Genomic DNA, 14,238 nt, shown 5'->3' with positions numbered 1-14,238 from the left:
AGTCAGAATTTTTGTAGCTTATATTCCATTGTGAGTTATTAACAAGATAATCGCTATAATTCCCTGTTACACTATGTGTCTTTGTTGTTTATCTGTTTTATACATAATAATTAGTTAATCCCACACCACTAATTTGTCCCTGCCCACTTCTGTCTCCCCTTTGAAACCACAAGTTTGTTTTCTATATCTGTGACTCTGTTTCTGCTACAGAAGTTTTCTTAACAAGCTCTAATATGAGCTGCCAACATAAAATAACAGTCTCAGAATTATCTTCTGCTTTTTTTTTTTTACCTAATTCAATGTAAACAGCTTGTGTATCCTCATGCCAAGCAAAGAGACGAGAGAGACTGTACCGATCATTCCAGGACGGTTTGCTCTCCACTCTCAAATACTCTTACTGTGGAACCCCTGTTATTGGACAGTTTGAAGCAAAAGTGGTACCTTTCTTCAGTCTGAGATATCTGCGTCATTTTCCCTTCTCTTTATGACACTCTGAGGCACAGCCTCTTGGTGAGGAGTTCAGAGGCCTCTGTAAGGGGTCTTTGGTAAGGATATAATATCAGCTCCAAATGAGCCAACTCAACTTGCCACTAGCGGCTCAGATTAGAATAATAACCCCTAGGTTAATTTTCAGAGAGCACCTCAACTCCAACCCATCCGACAATGTTCTTCATGGGCTCCATTTCCACATGGAAATGCCCTATTACTTGAGGTCACTGCAAATTAAACTGCAAACTTGCAATTAGGATGTAGGTTCTGGACAGAGTTAAACACCCCTTCAGCTGCTTACAGCTGGCCTTATCCATGCACTGTGCTCAGGCAGTGAGACAGAATTACCAGATTATATTTGTTTAGGGTGTTGCAAGTTTCTTAGAAGCTATTTAGGACTTTCCCTTGACCTTGATCTCTAGGCAGTTTTTCCATCCTAAATTCCTTGATGGTATTTCACTTAGGCCAAATGAGTACTTTTAAAAGCTAGCTAGGTACAAAGGTGTCTATGTATGAGACATCAATTATATGATTTTTTAAATTCCTAAAACCTTTGCACTGGCTCAACTGCAAAAATCACAAAACTGCACAATGTTTAGATTTGGCCATTATTTCTGGGAATTACTGAAACTGATGGCTTAGATTTCAACTTTGCAGAATTTACTGACAATTCTGATGCTTGTTCTCTCGCCATGTTTACTCTGGCTAATGGCTGTATGTGGTCTGAGGTTTTGTGAGGAATTAAAGCTTCTGGCAGGTTTTTCCTCTTATAGAAATATGATCTTCTCTGCATACTGGACTAATCTGGCCTGGTGAAGTTCATTCCAGTACTTTAGCCACTTTGTAGATATTTCATCACTGATAGATCGTAAGTTTTCACTTGATTTTTTTTTTAATTTATATTTTTCAAGTGAGTCTATTCAAAGTTCCAGAATGAGACTATTTTTCTTTTTAAGATGAGGTCTCGGGATTATTTATATAAGACTTTGTATGCTCAGATTTTGGAGAATCCCACGGACAGAGAAGCCTGGCAGGCTACAGTCCATGGGGTCGCACAGAGTTGGACACAACTGAAGTGACTCAGCACTCATGCATGCTCAGATTTAGACCAATTTTACTCTTTTTAGTAGTCAAATTTCATCAATATATTCCCTTATGACTTCTAGTTTTGATTCTCTGCGTAGGAAGTTCTTCTCCACCAAAGATGATAGAAATATTCATCTAAAATTTCTTTCAGCTATACTTTAAATGTAGTTCTACTTTTTACATTTAAATCTTGAGCAATCTGAATGTAGTTCAATAACAACACTGCGTTTAAAATGATGGACAGAGAGGAGACAGGTAGGATGCAATTTGTTTTTTTCCTAAATTCTCAGACATACTGGGGCCTATTTTTGGATTTTTTTCTTTACTGTAAGGTGGATCTATCTTTTGCTGACCTAATACCAGGCTCTTTTAGCTGTGAAGCTTTTAACATATTTACTATTCGGTAGCCTCTTTCCTCAGTTATTTACCTCCTTACAGTATGCCTATTATTTATTTATATTAAGAGACCATTTAAAAAAGAGAGACATCACAGAGCCTGACAGTGAAGAATTGGGCTTTGAAACTGGACAGTTTTTTTCAAACTTCATTTCAGCATGTTAAAAATAGGTAAACAAATTTTGGATATCTGTAGAGTTTTAAATTACCCATCACCCACTTTCAGGACACAAGGAAACATCTTTTCTTCCTGTAAGGTATAATTTGCTATTTTAAAGCACTTATTTTAAACTTAAGTGCTCAGTTACACTACCTGTGTTGTTCACCCCACTGCTGCACCTTTATGATATATGATATCTGCTTGAAAAGACTGAAAATGGAAATGGCGCGGTTCTTTTCATCTGGACCTCAACCTTATTCATTTTCAATGTTCATAATGAATTTCTAGGGCCAATGCTTGTAAAAACTAGATTGGATTCTGAGATATTTCTCCCTGTACTTTAGGCTACTTATTGTGCATGGTAAACAGAGACACTGAAGATGTCCATTTATACCAATAGAAATAGTCGTTAAGAATTTTGGCATTTAGGGTGTCTAAAGATGGTATAAAGGGGACTTGATGAATTATTTGAGCAGTCTGAGCGATGCACAAAATCTGCTAGAGGACCTAATCTGTTCAAATGAGATGTGTGCACCAACATGGGTTTTCAGACAATTCCTAGATCTTTGCTTCATTTTGGAAGATGCAGCCAGTGTCCCAGAGAAGCCAGAAGATTCTCTCCAGGTAGCTTGGAGTGTAACTGCTTCTGAGGGTATGTATGTGTGTGTATGTGTGGGGCGTTGGGCAGGGAGAAAGGGAGAAGCAGGGGTGACAGGGAAGAGAGCGCTGAAAGCCCAGCTGAGAGCCCTCCTCAGAGGTAAGTGCTGCCCTAAGTATCAAATCTATGACACCCAGGAGGCTCTGAGACTCAGGAGAGAGAAGTTAATAGAGCATATTTTATATGGGTAAAATCTACAAAGAGACCCTGCTATTGGGGCAATTCTATGTTTACTCTGGGGCTTTCCAGGTGGCTCAGTGGTAAAGCACCCACCTGCCAAGCAGGGGATGAGAGTTCATCCCCTGGAGGAGGGCATGGCAGCCCACTCCAGTGTTCTTGCCAGGAGAATCCCATGGACAGAGGAGCCTGGCAGGCTATAGTCCATGGGGTCACAAAGAGTCGGACACAACTGCAGCGACTAAATAACAACAACGGTTTACTCTGATGCCTCTTTTTGCAAAATGATGTCAGCCGACCATCTATTTTCCTCCCAAAGGCACTCCACTTGTGAGCCAGCGCTGCTGTGTAATTATCGTGATCCTGGAAAAGCTCTTCAGTCCTGTCCCGGGACCAGGACACAGATGACCCAGCTGCCAGACAAACAGCAGGAGCGGCCCAGAGTTTCAGTGCTTCCTTTTCCTGGGCGTGGGCTCAACTGTCATCATCCAATTCGGAGAAGGAAATATCAACACACTCCGTATTTTTGCCTGGAGAATCCAATGGACAGAGGAGCCTGGTGGGCTGCAGTCCGTAGGGTCGCACAGAGTCAGACACGACCAAAGCAGCTTGGCACAGCACAATTTGGTACATGCAGATAAATACGGAATCAAAAGTTCAAAAAGCCAAAGAGTGTTGAACGACAGGGAAATTCTTTACTTATGGATTCCAAACCAGGTTGTTTAAGCTCTTCAACAGAATGCTTAGAAAACCAGCAGAGGGCTAGATATTTTAGAGCTGGCAGTCCCATTCCTCCACGTGCATCCTGGAGAGTGATAAAATCCCTCTGAAGTCATGCAAGCAAAAATCCTTTTTCAATTCTCTGTATCCTCTCTCTCCTCTGATTCTCATTTTGGTTTCATGGGTTGTCCTTTAGAATTTAGTCAACACTAAGAGAAACCTGCAGTTTCCATTTGTAGATATTTTCTAACACTTAATTATCTATTTGGTTATTTTTTTTAAAAGAGTCAGCTCCAATTATCATGTATTCTCAAGTGAGATAACATACAAAAACTGCAGTGTACCATAGAAATGTGAAGCATTACCACCTTCTGCGGTGTTTATTAATGTGTTTGGCTGCACTGGGTCTTAGGGCAATTGTTCATTGTGTCATGTAGGATCTTTTGTTGCATGGACTCTCTAGTTGCCGCTTAGCTGCTCTGCAGTATGTGGCATCTTGGTTTTCAGACCAGGGATTAAACCTGTGTCCCCTGCATTGTAAAGGCAGACTCTTAACCACTGGACCACCAAGGAAGTCCCTCTCTGCATTAATTTAAAAATTATTTTTAATAAACACAGATGCAAAAAAAAAAAAGCATTCACAAATGGATTCCAATCATATAGTAAAAAATATTCATGATCCAAGAGGTTTATCCTAGGAAGGTGAGGGTTATGTAATATTAGAGAATGTGTTAATGCGTTTCAGTACATTGATAAATTAAAGGAGTATGGCACGTGGTTATCTGGTGTAGCTATCTGTCCTTCAGCATCTGCTCTTTTGCACTTCTATGGTATGGTCTCAGATGGGCACAGACTGTTGAGTGAAAAGCATTAATCATCAGCAGCCTCCCTTGAAGCTAGATGTGGCCACGTGATGAATATTTGGCCTTTGAGATGTTGAGTAGAGATGATGTTTGCTACTCCAAGGTCATATCCATAAATGGCTGAGTATGTGCACCCCAGATCTTATCTCCCCTTTTCTCTGACTTCACAAGGAGAGATGTCAAGCAGCCAACTTCTTAGAGAAGGAAGCCATATGTCGAGAATGGCACCCATTTCTCATTCTTATTAAGAGAAATACCAGGAAATTTACTTAATGTGATACAAAGCATCTCCTAGAAATAGTACATTAAATGGAAGAAACAACATTAGGCGTTTTCAATTCAAATCATGAATAAGACAAGGATGAGCCAATATTTAGGGCTTCCCAGGTGGCGCTAGTGGTAAAGAACCTGCCTGCCAATGCAGGAGACTTGAGCCATATAAACACTAGCCTTATATGAAGAAAACTATACAATAAAGTTTATTTGTATGACTTTGAAATCTGAAGAAGCAGATTTCATTCCAATGGAAAAGGTTATTTAGTCCTATGCATTTAGTTTCCAAACATATGTGACCTTTAAAGTTACCCATTTGTAATCATTATTATTGTTATTGTTGCATTATGGTCAAGGAACATGTCTTGCTCTCTTTTTAACTTTTTATTTTGTACTGGGTTATAGCCAATTATCTCTCTTTGAGATTAAAGCTGATCTCAAAGATGCCACTTTCTTACTACCCATCAGCTTCCTCCTGGCTTCCCTTCTGTTCTCACCACCTAGATCACATGGCCCATAATTATAAGACCTCCTCTAAAAATGCTCAATCCCCTTGCTCTTCCATTTCTCCACAGAAAGTGCCCTGCAAAATTTGCTTTTTGCTATGCCCCCATTTCATCAAGGGAACATGGCTAAGAGAAAAATCTCACCAGTCATCTGTTTTCACTTTAAATTTACGATCCCTTTTCTCAAATGAACCCCTCCCCCTCGCCTTCCCCTTCCCAAACCCCTGATGTCCACTTATCTGTTCACCATCTCTGTAATTTTGTCATTTCTAGAATGTTATATAAATGGAATCATGCAGTATGTAACCATTTTGAGACTGGCTTTTGGCTTAGTTTTTTCACTCAGCTTAATGCAGAACATCCATTCTACTCTATTCTGAATCTGCTTTCCCTTTGTCTAAGTGATGACCTCATATCTTTATGTTTCATGCTCATATCTTTATAAGGTCATATCTTTATATGCTTCAGTTGTGTCTGACTCTTTGTGACCCTGTGGACTGTAGCCCACCAGGTTCCTCTGCCCAAGGGATTCTTCAGGCAAGAATACTGGAGTGGGTTGCCATGCCCTCCTCTTATATCTTTAATATCTCTCCTCATGTCTCCTATATGCTCTTTTCCACCCTCATTCTCTATTAGCAATTTTACTGCAGGATCACTGAGAAAAAATACACAGGGAAATATCCTGTCCAATTATTAAAGGAGGTAATTTATAGTGAAGAATGTTAGCACAGGGTCTGCCATATAAAACCACAATACAGATGGTAGGTTTTATTAGTGTCACTATTGTCTTTCTCATTGGAAAAGACCCTGATGCTGGGAAAGATTGAAGGAGGGAGGAGAAGGGAACGACAGAGGATGAGATGGTTGGATGGCATCACCGACTCAATGGACATGAGTTTGAGCAAGCTCTGGGAGTTGGTGATGGACAGGGAAACCTGGCATGCTGCAGTCCATGGGGTCGCAGAGTCAGACATGACAGAGCAACTGAACTGAATTGATTGTCTTACCACTGCCAAATATATCCTGCAACTCATGTATCCTTCCAGAAACCTGTGTATTTCTACACTTGCTGGGAATGGGAAAGATGTTGTCTGGACCACAGTCTTAATCTAGACAATAAAAATAGTTTTCAGGGAATAAAAGCAAATTCACAATAGGACAACTTTAGGAGTACAGAAATTGATCATTCACGAACCAAAGTGATAACCTATAGTGCAAACTAGCTGACATGATTTCTCCAGAAGCCCTCTCAGTTAAAAATAGTAAAGGTTCATCCAAGTAGTTGGGTAGAAACTGGTCATTTGTACTTCCTAATGGACTGCAAGGAGATCCAACCAGTCCATCCTAAAGGAGATCAGTCCTGGGTGTTCATTGGAAGGATTGATGTTGAAGCTGAAACTCCAATATTTTGGCCACCTGATGCGAAGACCTGACTCATTTGAAAAGACCCTGATGCTGGGAGGGATTGGGGGCCGGAGGAGAAGGGGACAACAGAGGATGAGATGGTTGGATGGCATCACCGACTCGATGGAGATGAGTTTGAGTGAACTCCAGAAGTTGGTGATGGACAGGGAGGCCTGGCGTGCTGCAATTCATGGGGTCGCAAAGAGTCGGACACGACTGAGCGACTGAACTGAACAATTTTTGGAAGTTTCACACACATGATTTCATACAATCACATAGTAACACCCTCTGCACCAACCCCCACCCCCGTACTGCCCCTCCTTCCTCCCCTCTCCCCATGGGTAACCACTAACTTGTTCTATCTGTGAGTCTGCTCTTTTTTCATTTAATTCTAAAGTGCACTTTAATTATGCACCAGATCCCCTAAGTGGAGATGTGTCATTACACTTAGAGGGACTCCATAACAACTAACTTTTATGAAGTAAAAAAAAAATCTCTAAAGGAGATGCTAACAACAGCCAACTTTATTTTCTTTGGAAAAGCTCTAGTGATGAACTCACTGACGTTAGTTCCTCAGCTATATCTGAGATGATCAATGACTCGCATTTTTTAAAATATTCATATTTTCCCCTAATTTACAAGTGTGCAGAATTTTCTGTGAATTTGTAATAACTGTAGGGGGAGTGATGAATATAAAATAAGGTATTTTATTTATAGCCCACCTGTAAGTATTTTCATAGAACAGTCAGCACATCAGACTCAAAATAACTTACTTCTAGTTTTTGTGAGAATTTTAAACAGTTAAAAATGACAGAGTCCACGCTGACATAAAATAAATTGTAGAATACTAAATTGACTTATACAATAGTTCAATTTTTATTGGAACGAATAATAATGCTGAGAGAACCTTCTGTTTACATATAAAATGTTTTAAGTTCTAATTTTAGTTTGGGCAAAAACAAATATATGTATGTCTCATTAACGAGTGGAATAATGGAATTGCAGGAGAGGAGATTACAAGAAATCAAAACTCCCTAGCATTATCTCTTCCTAGCAATCTAATAAATGAAATTAACTAGCAGAATCATTTACTGTAACTCCTAGCTGAGTGACCTTAGAAGATTTACTAAATCTTCAAGCTTCAGGTTTTCTCCAAGACTCTAATAGTAAATGTACCTAATCCAAATGGTTGAGTGAGAATTAAATGAGATAATGAATATAAAGAACCCAGAATATGGTGTTTAGTAAATATTAAGTTATTATTATCATGAATATCATCTATCAAATAATTATTTTAAACATTCCAGATAGTTGCATTTAGACCAGAGGAGCTAAGTAGGCATGAGAAGGAACACACCAACCTTGGCTTCCACTGGGGCCCAGAAACAAAGGATGAGCTTCTGGACAATCTAAAGTACCTGGATACTAAAGGGACCCCTCGAAACAGCTGAGGCCCATGAGGCCCATGCTGAGCAAATCCCCATTTATGCAACATGGAAGGATGAACTTTCCACCTCACGCTGGTCAATGCAAGGAAACTACAGCATTTAAAATAAAAAAATTAATCTTTGAAGGAAAAAACGAACATACCTGGGTTAACAATTAGCAATTCATGGCCCAACTCATGTTGCTCTCTTAAAGTAGTGAAAAATAAAAATTGGATAATTTTTAGTTTGAAACAGTCACGTAATCAACACAAACATGGATTTGTGTTTTGTTCTGCTTTGAACTACTGGGAAAAGTCACATCAATTATACCTCACTAGACTATTTTTAACAATGCACGGCCAGAACTTACAATTGATATTATATTATCTATCATATTATCATGGATCATATTATCATATTATCTTGGATGTACTGAACTTCTAGATATTTATTTTCTGAACTGTTACATAGAATAGAGAAATATACATGAATCATAATTTTTCATAATTTTTCATGTTTGGTAGAAATGACCTGGAATTCTCAATTCATTGAATAATTATTAAATCCCTCATTATTTTACTCGATTCATCTCTAGTTCCTTTTTAGTATCCTCCAAAGTTGTTTTAAGTAGTTCCTGAAAATCAGAAGTGAAAGTTTCCTTTATTAAAAGTTCATATTGGAAAATCTGCTGTGTAAGAGCAATTAAAGTTTATTAGTTTTGGTTTCCAGAAGCTGGGAGTCCCCACAGAGCTTTCCCTATGGTAAGATGACATGGACTACAAATTCAACAAATAATATTAAGGTCAGTTAAAAGACCAATTATTAATATATTGAGAAAATATATAAAAAATGACAGAACTTGATGATATACCTTGGTGGATAGTAAACAGCTTATCATAGCCCAAGCTCCAAAATGGAAAACAATGCATATCCTTTGGCTGGGCCCATAAATTCGAGCAACTGGTTGTGACAGGCACTGGTATGAAATGATTGTAGACTAACAGGAAAGTGAATCAAGTTTATAAGGCTCCTTGGTCTTCATGCCTCTATCAGTAGATCTCAGGACAAGGGGAAACTGGATACATTTAACGTGATCTCAGGTCTAGGAAGGGGAAAAGAGTTGGGAAAATCAGTATGAACTTTGAGACAGCTCCACAGATCTGAAATACATTCTACATTATAAGTCAGAGTGTCTGCAGCAGATGTTATCCATTACCCACCTGTATCCCCCAGCTCACATCATATTAGTACACACTGTCCTGATTTTCAACTGCCAGATTCAGGATTTCTTTGCATTAATGGCTTTCCTTGACCACTAGAGTCACTTGGACTGTGTCGGTAAGGAGAAGTACTGCCCTCACTGGAGGGCAGTCTTGAACTAGTTGAGGAGGATGCCGGTGCATAAATATCTCAGCTCCCTCCCTCCCTGTTCTGGTAGAAGTCTGTGGCATATTTCCAAGCCATTTCCCATAGCTCCTCAGTGCGATCAAATTTCAGTGACTCAGGGTGGTAACTTGCTTAATAGCATACTATACTGGCTTCTTTCCCCCCCTCACACTTCTCCATTCCCCAACTGGTGTTTCCTGGAATCACCTCTCAAATAAATGGTTTGTACTTGAATACTTGCGATAGGTCTGCTTCTGGGGAAACACAAACTAAGACTGTCCCCAAGTAATTTCTCTTCTTCTTTTCTTTCTTTATAGTTCTCTGATATCCTAAATACTATCTCTACTGGCTTGTACTTTAGTGACATATACTGCTTCATAAATATCCCTCTTCGGTAGGTTTACAGATAGAAAAAAAATCAAAAGCAAAAATCTGAACTCCTCCCCACTTATTTTTTATTAAAAAAAATCATTTAGCAGAAGCAGCTCTTTCATACCTTCTCATGCCTACTTGCCCTCTTATAGTTGTAGTCAACGTATAGCTACTGAAGACTACCACTCAAACCACGTATCTGAAGGGAGAATCAAGCATCCTTCTTTCCTATCTCTACCCTTAGGGAAAAAGAATATTCTTTGGATACTAAGTATCTGCTGAAATCATTTGAACACATACCAATCATTCTATAAGGCTTGCTGTCCAACGTGGTAGCCACCAGCCATGCGCTGCCATTGAGTACTTGAAATGTAGCTAGTATGGTTGAATTTCTAATGCTCGCTAATTTAAATTTTAATTTAAAGCCATTACTCAGCTCAATTACTGGAAAACTAAGTATGTCTGAGATTGTAGGACAATCTATTTTTTCAAGTGTAAGTTTTATAAAATCTAAATACAGATCAAGTATGTCTGGTGAAGATGTAGCATCCAAATTGAAATGTGCTTAAGTGTAGAATACACACGGGAATTTGAAGAACTATAATTAAAAATATCATTAGAAATTATTAATATTTGATAATAATAATAGGATGCTTTATGGTGATTAGATATTGAAAACATAGTTTAGATATATTGTTACATAAAATATACTAAATTTAATATCTTCTGTTTTTCTCTTCTAATTTTCAAAACGTGGCTATTAGAAAGTCAAATTACATATGTGATTCACATTATTTTTCTATTGGACAGCACTTCTCGGTCACCTTACCCACAGCTTACATTTGCTAGTCTAGTGGGTAAAATCACTGCTATATAAAAAGATTAAGACAAAAGAATAACATTCCCTTTTCTTAAGGGGTTGACATTTCAAAAGCAATGTCACAAGTTTGCTAATAATATTGAAGCCAAACTTAAGAGCAAAATAAAAAATAAAGATATATAAAACTTTCTCATTGAAAGTAGCTGCTTTCACACATGAATAGATTACTGATATTAGAGTAAACTACAGGAAGTGATTTAAGGAACAATGTTATCCTCTTTAAAAGTCTACAAAGCTTACTCTGCCTGAACAACGAAGTAAAGGCTTTGCCAATGTCAGCTTTTTAGACTTGAATTGGATAAAATAATCAGGCAACAGGTCTGAGAAGGAAACTCACTGTCCACCCTGACATCATCATCTCCTTCATTTTACAAATAAGGGAAATATGATCTAACCAAGGTTAGGTGACTTTTTAAAGGTTAGAAATGATTTTGCTCTTTCTCAAAAGGAAAAGAAAGACATTCATTCTCAGATATAATTTAAAGTTCCTATAGGTAAAACACTTTCCATCACTGCAAAGTTTATACACTGAAACTAGTGATTCTCAGATGGGCCAACTCTTCTTGACACTTTTGCTCGTATTTCCTTCCATATTTCTAAATATGTTGATACTAGTATTTCTTGGGTTATCAATTTTGGACATTTTCTATTGACATTCTGCCCAGGCAGATGACTTAACTCACACTCACTCTGCCATCCTTGTGTCCCCACTCAAGCCTTCATGTGTGTGTGCACGTGTGTGTGTGCAAGTGCATGCATACGCTTCAGCTGTGTCTGACTCTTTGCAACCCAAAGGACTATAGCCTGCCAGGCTCCTCTGTCCATGGGATTCTCCAGGCAAGAATACTGGAGTGGCTTGCCATGCCCTCCTCCAGGGATCTTCCCAGCCCAGGGATCACACCTGCGTCTCACATCTCCTGCACTGGCAGGTGGGTTCTTTACCACTAGCACCACCCGGGAAGCCCCAAGTCCCCAGAGAATGAATCAGTATTATTCAATGTAAATACTGTTCATTGTGCAGCCAGGTAGTATATTAAAATTATTTTCGTCATTTCTCCTGAAGCTAATGATTACATCATTCTTCCATTTGCCTGGTTTCCATATATTTCTATTGTTCCTCCTGCCCCCAATGCTACTATCTCTGTCACATTTTCTAAAATCCTCAAACACATTAGCTCTACTTGTCTTTTAAAGATTTTTTAAAATATGGATCAATTTAAAATCTTTTTTGAATTAGTTACAATTTTGCTTTTGTTTTGGTTTGGTTTTTTGGCTGTGGCTTATGTGGGATCTTAACTCCCCAACCAGGGATCAAACTCATGGGAAGTTGAACTCATTGGAACTCCCGCATTGGAATCTGAAGTCTTAACTACTGGACCACCAGGGAAGTCCCACTACTTGTCTTTTAGACTGGGGTAATTCCCTCATGGAACCCTTTGTTCTCCTGCTCCAATATGGCTTGAATGCTTCGAAGCTCGATCTGCAGCAATTATCTTATCTTACCTGACAATCTAACAATGGGAAAATTGTACTTGATTTTTCACTTTTCAAGTCAACTATAAAACTGTCTCTTATTTGTATTTTGTAGATATATATTAAATAAGAGCAAAACAGTACTGCCACCACCACAGACAGCCCAACACTGCACACATTCAGAACAGTGACTGCTAGTTTGCATGAAAATGTACAATGGAAAGAGTGCCCTTATTTTAAGCACTTTGGTTTTTGGCTCCTTGAGCAAATGCCATCGCAAGCCACAGAAGTTTAGCTTCATTGCCACCCAGAGCTGGTGGTTTCCAAAGTGGCCCTAAGGTCTGGAGTACACAGGTGCTGGTATCAGCGAGGTCTCCAGGGTTACTATCTATCACATCACTTCTGCAAAACAGCACCAAGAGGCTTTTATGCTAAGGTAACATGGATTCAGTCAGAATTTCAAGACAGGGCTTTATTATTGTGGTGGTGGTGGCATCTGGTTCCTGCTTATTTAATTTCACCCAAAGAAAGTGCCGATTTTAAACTAGCCCCCAAGGGGGTGCTGATGTGGGCAGAGCTATGGAAAAGTGCCGTAGAACCACAGAGCTCTACTTCAGGGAGCCATCCAGAGCCTACCTACAAGTTCAATCTCCGTATTTTGCAGAAGAGAAAACAGAGGGCTAGGAGGCTACCCAGACAAAAATGAGGCTGATGGCAGCTTATAAGTAGGCTTTAAAAACATTTAGAAAGATGAAAGTAACTTACTGGTAACAGGTTAATTATGATCTTGCAGATGGAGCTTGTCATTTTGTGTAAGCTAAGCTTCCTCAAAGAAGCGAAATCATTTAAATATTCATATCAATACTTCTAACTCTTGAACATTTATCTTGCAATATTAACAAATTAAAATGTTAAACTGAAGCACAAATTAAAAATGTGCAAACTGAAGCAACAACTTACAATCTTTCTATCTTGTTGTTTTTCCTAAACCACATGAAACACAAATCTTAAAGACATTATTTATCACCTGACTTTGGAGAAGACAATAGTTGAAGCAAGTTATAGATAAATCCTGACAGTCGGGCTGATTCTAGAAAGACCCAGACAGTCATAGGTTACCAAACAGAGAAATTAAGTCTTTCACTTCTTGTTCAGAAAGAGCTTTGCCAAAATCCTTAGACATGAATTCGTTAACTTACTTGCATCAAGAGACAGTGGCCAGTAGCCATAAAAGAAAAAAAGTTAAGAACTATGAACAAAATGAAAAAGAATTGTTTTTACTTTCTTCTGGATTTGTTTTTTATTTGAATTTTCCAAATTATAGCTAGATTATTCTAGACCAACCTACTAATGCACAAAATTCTGGCATTTATAGTCACTTAAATTCATGGCTTACACATGCCCACAGACTGTATTCTAAACATCAAGGAAGTGGGACTTCCATGGTGGTCCAGTGGTTAAGACTTTGCCTTCTAATGCAGGGGGTGCAGGTTTGATCCCTGGTCAGGGAGCTATGATCCTACATGTCTCACAGCCAAAAAACCAAAACATAAAGCAGAAACAATATAATAACAAATTCAATAAAGATGCTAAACATGGTCTACATAAAAAAGATTCTTAACAAAATAAACATCAAGGAACCAAAGGCCTCTTTGGATACACATCACAAGCCTTCCATATGCTGTCTCCACAGTCAATACAGTGTTCATTATCTGGAGCTAATCGTTTCCCTTTGCTTATTCTAGAAATTACTACTTGTTTCTCTCTTGCAAACAGCTCTGAAGTGAACAAAATGATAGCTTTCTTCACCACATTGACAACTTTCATTTGGAAAATCATTTGCAAATATTAGTTTCAGGAGCCTGAGAATCACTCTAACATTATAACTGTAAAACTTCATTTCCTCACTAGAAACATACCACTCTGAATGTCAAGACTTCAACCTTAAGTAAGATTCTAACTAAGGCA

At 38.6% G+C, this 14,238-nt stretch overlaps 1 protein-coding gene across 1 annotated transcript in view; it reads right to left on the bottom strand.

Moving 5' to 3' along the window:
• Nucleotides 1-14,238, bottom strand: part of RNF150 (ring finger protein 150) — a 263,130-nt gene that overhangs the window by 106,672 nt on the left and 142,220 nt on the right. The gene's annotated exons all lie outside the window — the stretch shown is intronic.

The sequence above is a fragment of the Cervus canadensis genome, chromosome 1 (genome assembly GCF_019320065.1).
Source record: "Cervus canadensis isolate Bull #8, Minnesota chromosome 1, ASM1932006v1, whole genome shotgun sequence".
NCBI lineage: Eukaryota > Metazoa > Chordata > Mammalia > Artiodactyla > Cervidae > Cervus > Cervus canadensis.
The sequence above is the reverse complement of the archived record's forward strand: the minus strand, read 5'-3'. Positions and strand labels throughout refer to the sequence as shown.